The sequence below is a fragment of the Euphorbia lathyris genome, chromosome 2 (assembly GCF_963576675.1).
Source record: "Euphorbia lathyris chromosome 2, ddEupLath1.1, whole genome shotgun sequence".
Lineage (NCBI taxonomy): Eukaryota > Viridiplantae > Streptophyta > Magnoliopsida > Malpighiales > Euphorbiaceae > Euphorbia > Euphorbia lathyris.
This window is the reverse complement of record NC_088911.1, coordinates 122542041-122550076: the sequence shown is the minus strand read 5'-3', so window position 1 is coordinate 122550076 and position 8036 is coordinate 122542041. Positions and strand designations below refer to the sequence as shown.

General features: G+C 32.1%; 1 long non-coding RNA gene across 8 annotated transcripts; it reads right to left on the bottom strand.

The window, feature by feature from the left end:
• Positions 1 to 2641: 2641 nt before the first annotated feature.
• Positions 2642 to 8036, bottom strand: LOC136216652 (uncharacterized). Of its 8 annotated transcripts, none has more exons than XR_010683351.1 (6): positions 7665 to 8036; positions 7306 to 7382; positions 6627 to 6866; positions 6010 to 6540; positions 3147 to 3887; positions 2642 to 2975 (listed from the first exon to the last, which is right to left on the bottom strand). It is a non-coding gene; the product is annotated as an uncharacterized lncRNA (long non-coding RNA). The 8 variants fall into 8 exon arrangements; XR_010683353.1 differs by having other exon boundaries at positions 6627 to 6830; XR_010683354.1 differs by lacking the exon at positions 7306 to 7382 and having other exon boundaries at positions 3147 to 3547; positions 3636 to 3887.

The window sequence follows — 8036 nt, the reverse complement described above, 5'->3', positions numbered from 1 at the left end:
AACTAATTGCGTATAACTAATCTATAATTGCACTTGATTATTATGTATTTAAAAATCAATAAAAACTTACATGATGTTGGAAATCAAGAAGAGTTTGGAATGATTTTTGAAAGTGATTCAGAGATGAAGGTTGAATTGATTCTTGAAAGTATTGTTGTCAAAAACTTACATTATGTGGTGTTTGTTATATATATTTTTGAAAAATATATATTGGACGAGTCTAGTTTAGTAGCATATGTCTAAATGGATCTAAAAATATAAATGAGTCTCTCTATTAGACTAGTTCTGTCAATTTTTCCATTAATTAAGGGTTTTGAAGTATTTTAACTAATTTTTACCATCTTTATTACTTAATTTTAGTGTTCTAAAAATCGACTGAGGCTAGGCCGCATCGAGACGGTGATTTTTATAACAATTCCTGATTTTCACTAATCGGACGATATAAATCCCTTGACCAATTTTTGACATTCTCAGGCGGTCTTAGGCGGGTCTAGGCGGTCCCAGACAGTTCCTGGGCGGTCCTAAATGGTCCTTTTGAAAAAATTGACCCTTAAATTTATGTCAATTTTTTAAATTTTAAATAAAATACTAAATAACAAAAAACAAAAAAAAAACAAAAACCTTAACTATCAAATGTATTTTTAAGAATATTAATTTTATTTTATTTTGACCCATTTTGTTTTTTTTATGAAAATTGGGACAATGCTTCCAGGCAGAGACATCCCAACTATGTTGGCACCCCCCTGATCAGGTCACATAACCCGAAATATTATTAAAATTTTGACCCATTTTGTTATTAATGTTATTTTATTTATCCCTTTTTTAAGGACATTAATGTAAATAATATTAATATATATCTGTTTTTCTGTCCTAAATATTTTATATTATTATTTTTATATAGTATAATTCATATTTAATTGTATTTATATAATACTTTATTTACTAAAAAAATACATAAAATACAAATCCGATTAATCCCCGATTCATTTCCAAGGGTCATGTTCGCTGGACTAGCTCTAGGTCTTTTACAATTTTTCTTAACTTTGAAATAAAACTATAATAAAGTAATTAAATAGAGTATATGACTAAAAACAATTATTGTATAAAAGTTAAAATGGCATGAAAATAATTGGGATAAGGTGCAAAAATATCTTTAACATTGATAGCTATGAGCAATTTTACTTTTGATGTCGAAAATAATACAATTTTACTCCTTGTATTCATTAGCAATTTTACCTCTAATGTTGACAACTTTAGTCAATTTGAAAAATAATTTATCATGTTATCTCCATGGTATATATGTCAGTTTATCACTTATCAGTAACATATTACAAACATGTATATATACGAGAAAAAAAATTTAGAAAAATTATATTGTGTTCTGTACTAGTTGAGTAAAATGAAAATAAAACCAAATATTTCGTCAAATTTAAAAATATATTAATCTCTAATTTTATTATGAAATTATAAAAAAAAACACAGTCTTTTTTAGAATCAACAGAATAGGCAATTGATACGGATGTGGGAATATAATATTTGTGTTTTTTAAAAATTGGTTCAACTTGCTAACATTATGCGCAAAATTGCACCATATTAAACGTTAAGAGTAAAAGTATTCCAATGTTAGGGATATTTTTATACCTTATCCCCAAAACAATTAGAAGCAAACGGAAATGAGATTTAAGAAGATGATGAATAATGTCTAAAAATACAGATCAATGAAATAAAATATAATTCACATAACTTAAATAATATACTTTTTTTGGTTCATATATTAAATAAAAGAAACATAGGTGCATAAATTATACTACCTCCGTTTTATATTACATGAATTTTTAAAGACTCTTTTTTGTTTCATATTACATATCATGTTATATGATCAGTACACGTTAAGTCATCTTTTTTTCTACTATAAAACGCGTGTTTAAAAAAAATTAATTAGAATAATGGACTTATTATAGAATAAATAAATAGTGGAATCAATAAATAAGGGATAACAATGTCTTTTTCTAATATCCTTAATTTCTATGTAATTTTCTGAAACGACATGTAATATGAACGGAGGAAGTAATATTTACTTAATTTAGTACATTCAAATGATGAAGAGGAACAAATTTATAAATATCTATTGTTTTACCATAGTTCTATCACTACAAGAAAATCGGTAGTTAGGGACTGAATATTCGGTCGCAATTCAGTCCCTAAACATGATTACTGACTGAATTTCATGAGTTAACGACAGAAATTTTTCAGTCAGTAACTCGCTGGTTGGTATCTGGTTAATGACTATTTCTATGAATTAGTCGCAAATTGACGTCGCTAACTTACCTACTAAATATTTAGTCAGTAACCCATAAAATGTAGTCGCCAACTATCATTCGGAACTATTTACAATCCTTGTATTACCGACGAAATTCAATTATTAGGAACAAAATATTCCGACGGTAAACTGAATAATTTTCTTATTTTAAAATTCATATTTTGCACAAAAACAGAATAAATTTGGATCGAAGAGAGTTCCTTTACAGTAAAACAATAACTATATACAATGGTTAATGACTAAAATATTGAAATTAACATCAAATTTCATTGTAATCTACAAAACATGTTCAAGAATCCATAATATAAATAAGAAACTAAAAAATTTATAAATAATTAGTGAGCCGTAAACAAAAACATATCAATAAGGTCAAGATAATCTAAAAATGTACCAATGTGCCTTTGGTCGAACAATCAAATCATCTTGTGAAGATTTGATGGATATCTTGCAGGTAGCATAGTTTCCATGACAATGAACAACAAAATTGAGTAGATATTTTACATCAATGAATGGTACAGATTCCATGACAATGAACAACAAAATTTAATAGATATTTTACATCAATGAATGGTACAGATTCAGCACAGAAACTGTAACGTTTTCAATGTTAAAATTAGAAGTCAGATATGTGCCTTTTGTCATCCCGTTCACTCACCTATTTTAATGCACCAAAAGTCAGACATGTACCAGAAGAAATGGATTGCAACTAACTGGATTTCACATCCTTTATCTTGAGGGAAAATAAAGGATGAAGCTTTAACCAAAATTACTCTAGGGATATAAAATTTAAAAGAATACAATAAGCAAAGTGGAAATAGACACTCACAGCTCTTGGAGGCTCCTTCACAACAAGCTTCCTTTTTTGCTACTGGATCACCTCAGTACAAGCAGCAATTGCCTTGCTCAGAATTGATATACCTTGCTCCTAAGTTATGAAATAGGGATGACCCACTTTGTTAGCACTGTTTCCATGGTGTAATCTGAATTGCAACAACTAATTTCATGCAGACATAAACTCAAGGATAGTAGAACCACTTTAATTGAAATAGCAACCAGAATTTGCAGAGCATGCTATGTAGAAAATGAAAACTACAAGTTTGATAATGCATTTTTTCAGGACCTGATATTTAGACTGCAAAGCATTTCATGGTATTCCCTCTTTGACAGTAACACATTATCTACAGGATATCACAGGGTTATACACTTTCACCAGAGTATGCCTTGAGACTACACAAAATATAACAGGTTGGTAAACCGAAAACAACATTTAATGATCATATCAAGGACTCCATTAATCTGTTGAGATAAATATAACCTTATCTAGGGTTTGTGTAGTAAGAACATAGAGCAGAGCGGCAGCCCAAATAAAAGAACCAGGAGCTAAGATATCTGGTTTAAGAATATTAGAATCTTGTAAGCAATAACCACTTGGAACAGGATCGAACTTTGGCATTTTCTGGTGACACTTGCATAATTCGTACCGCGAGCGGCTTAGTATTTTCTCATAATTTGAAACAAGCAGCAGCCTGTCACTTTTTAGTTCAGCAACAACATAATAGAGAATATCCTGAAAAAAGGAAAAGATGCAATATAATATCATTTATTAATTTCCGGCTGAGCTTATCAAATTGCAACTAACATGATTCTCCATTCCCAACTAGATATGGCACCCTTCCACTAGTCCCTAAGACATGCAAATTTCCCATCTCTCACATAAAACAACTGCTGGAAAAATTCCCAGGAGTAGTGATCAAAAGGGTTATCAGGAATCATAGTCTACACATGTAGTGTTTATAATTAATAAATACCAATCTACCAGCAAAGAGCAAAATTCCAGTATAATGCCTTATAATTAATAACTGACGACAAGAAAAACTTCAACTATAAGCTCGTCATGCTTAATTCCTACTTGTATATAGCTGATTCAAAATATATATAATTCTTAACCTATAGTTCGTTCGTCCACTGTAACATTTTTGGAAAATCTAAAGTTTGTCTTACGTTCATAATTAGTGATAGAATCATAATAGAAATACTAGAAGATAATCTTATTGCTCTTCATGACACTTCATAAGCACCCACATAACAGAGAAACAAAGCAATCTATTTTAGTTGGGTGGTTTTCTTTTGTGCAACTTAGTAACCATTTGTCATGAAGCTTCCCATCCCAATCTTATCATACAACCACAAATTACTTGTCAGATGTTTATTTAATTCACACTGTATAACTCATGAAATGTTCCATACGACAAATGTACAACACATCCGAACTTCAATAAGTAAGAACATTGAACTCAAGCTCAAATTTTCTATCCATCAAGTACTACATACTTTTACTTTCCATAATTGACCTCCTTATGATACTCAACACCTTAACCATATTGAACTATATACCAAAAGTAAAAGGGAAGGTTGAATCATAATGGTAGTTGAAGCAAACTGAATCAGTGAAAAGGTCATTACAGAAACATAACAATAGTTTAAGAACTAAAACATTTAAGTAAATGGTTTTCAAGTTTCATTTTGTTTAAGAGTAAAATTGTGTTAGCACATTCTAATTGAACAAGATAGCTTGTGGGTTATGGCTATATATAGGGCTATAAATGAACAGAGCCGCTCATGAGCAGCTCGGTGATCGGCTCGATAAAAGCTCGGCTCGACTCGGCTCGATTTGTAAACGAACCGCTCGTGAACACGATTTACTGGCTCGGTTCGTAAACGAGCCAAGCTTGAGCAGGCCAAAGCTCGGCTCGAAAGCTCGCGAGCAGGCTCGATTAGAACATTTATGAACAAATTTTAGTTTTGTAGAAAACTATATAGTTTTGTATTAGTTCACAAATATCTAAACTTAATATTATTTCATTTGCTATTAGATGAGTTCGTTCACAAACATAATAAATGAGTAATAAACGAACTATTTGTAAGCATCTTGTTTATTTATTCACGAACTTTGCTTGTGAGCTTGTTTATGTACACAATTAAAGAGTTATTTGCGAGCAAACTTCACAAATATAATTAACAATTTACTCACAAACAATTCATGGTTAGATAATTTTCTTAATGAACCAAGTCCAAAAAAGGATTTTGGGCTCGAAACAAGCTCGAAGCTCGGCTCAAGCTCGTTGAGCAAGCCAAAGCTCGGCTCGGCTCGGCTCGATTACAGCCCTAGCTATATATAGTGCAGAAATATGAACCGAATTTTTTTGAAATCATCATTCTAATAGTGATATCCAGTCTATATTATGTACAAATTAAATTAAGATAATCAACATGGAACAAGACTTGATTGGTAGCAGCAACATGTCTTCAGATAAATGCTTTGGGAAATGGAGGTTAGAGAGGAAGGTGAATCAGAGTTTAGATTGTCGGAGATGAAGGTCAAGGAAAGAACGAAGAGAAATAGGCTAAAGAGAAGAGAAAGAGGTCGACCATTTATTATCTACATATGTGAGTGTTGGGGCAATAAGAAAACATAATATCAATTAAATGAGTATAGAAGAAATTAGCAACTAATATAGTATAGGATTCTATAAGCAACTAATACAGGATAGGACTCGTAACAGAAAACCAACTTGCAAAATCTATTATACTCTGACTATTCAGCTAGATAAATTTCCTTAGAAAGATTATAATAAGCAATGTTATGAAGAATTTCTTTGTTTGAAATGTAAAAATAAATGAATGGTTACCATATTTCACCAGCATGGCCATGTTCTCGGAAGTTTGTCAACTCATCTGCATATGCAGCAGCCCAATAACTTTGTAGACCTAGAGCACTGATGTTCCATCACCATCTGGTTACTGATCCTCCTTCTCAAAACTATGCACACATATTACACGTGCATAGAAGTCAAATTCCTTAGAACCACTTGAAAACTACATCAAATCAACTGAGAGCTCTATTATTTAAATGACAGGTATACTCAAGTTTCATGGAGCATAAAGAAAAAAATGGAAAAAAATATGTAAAATAGGCATCCCAACATTTGGATGTATTAAGGTTAACTTCTGCATCTCATTGACAGCTTATAGACAAGAAGTATTATCATACAAGTTTTCAGGGACTTTAACTTACACAGATGGCTGTGAATGACCAAATGCATCTCCTGAACCTGACCAAGGGGGCGGTTCAGTTATGGCTTTTGCTTGAAGTGCAAAAGGGTTCTCCCTTGAAGCACTTGAGGAAGATATATGTTCCTGTTCTGATGAGCCTTTAAATTCTGAAGGCATACCATATATAAACACACAGTAAATAGTTATAATATGCTAAGCAAGTACAGTAATGACAACTATTTGTAAGACTAACCTCTGTTCTAGTAGTTAAAACATCTTGAAGCTCTTTTGTAGCTCCCATAAGTTTTTCCTTCAAGGCATCAAAGACAACAATGGAATGAACATCTCTATCCTGAGAGAAATTTCCATCACCCATTTACATGTTTTGAAGGGTTTGCAGATCCATAAGACCTCCACTCAGTATCGTAATATCATTCTTTCTAAAAGTGGTTAACACCTATGTTTCAACAGTCGATCGTCAAAGATTGATGGTCTTTTTGCAATTACACATCGACAAAAGAGAAAGAAAGAGCATAAGTAAGCAAAACATCACCAAGCCATCAAAAATATACTTTCTGCATACATCCAATATCAACAATGACTAGAAAAATATTAAGAATTATCATAATGAGTGAAATAAAATCCAAGTTACAAGAGTCAAAAGTGCTTAAAATTACTATCTTGCTCCTCATAACCAAATTAAAATACATTTCACTACATCAATTGAAGTATATCCAATCAGGTCAAGGGAATTGATATTCATTCCAGGGAAAATTGTTAATTCTTCTCAATTCTCATCATTCCAAAAGTTCAGTTCATCATTAGACTCATTCCAATACACATAGAGGATTGAAATCGAGTCCTAATGGCTATCTGTACAATTGAAATTCCTGAAAGTTTTATAATGTAAAATAGATTTCAGAGAAACCCACCCATATAACGATGTTTCTCTTTAACTCCATAACATGGTTCAAGTAATTAATTCTAAGTCGCAATTGAAAGATCATTTCTACAAAATTATTAAATAAAACATATTGTTAACACAAACCTAACCAAGTCGAACAAAAAAAGAAAGAAAGCATAGGAAAAACACAACAAACACTATTAGGAAAGAGCAGTATTCTAATCCCTACAGGATCGCATTTCAATCTAAACTGAAATCAAATAATCATCCACATCTAAGAAATCGCAAGCATTTTTCTAGAGTGTTTACTAATAAACAAAATGCCATAGATCTTTAGCAAAAAAGTAAGAAGAAAAACCCTTGCACAACACCAATTTGAAAAATCACCTGAAACCCTAACCGATCTCTCAGCCACAGTCTCTGGCAGCTTCAACAGCCACCACCCTTCATCCTTTCCTCCAGCTCCTCCTCATCCCGTTTGACTTGAAACATTTCTCCTTTTCATCTTCGGTCTTCCATTTTAGGAGACATTTCAGGGCGGCTTGGGCTCCGGCTCCTCCTTCCAACCGAAGTTCTGTGCTATTAAATCGAGCGACTTATATTGCAAGTTCGACGGTGGGGCTTGAGATCTGGATGAAGCTGCAGATTCTAAGCTTTAGAAGAAAAAAGATGAAGGAGAATTAAAGTTTCTAGAAACGTCATTGGAGGATTAGGGTTAGAGAGAGGAAGCGTCAAGGAGCCATAAGAAAAAAAGGTCAT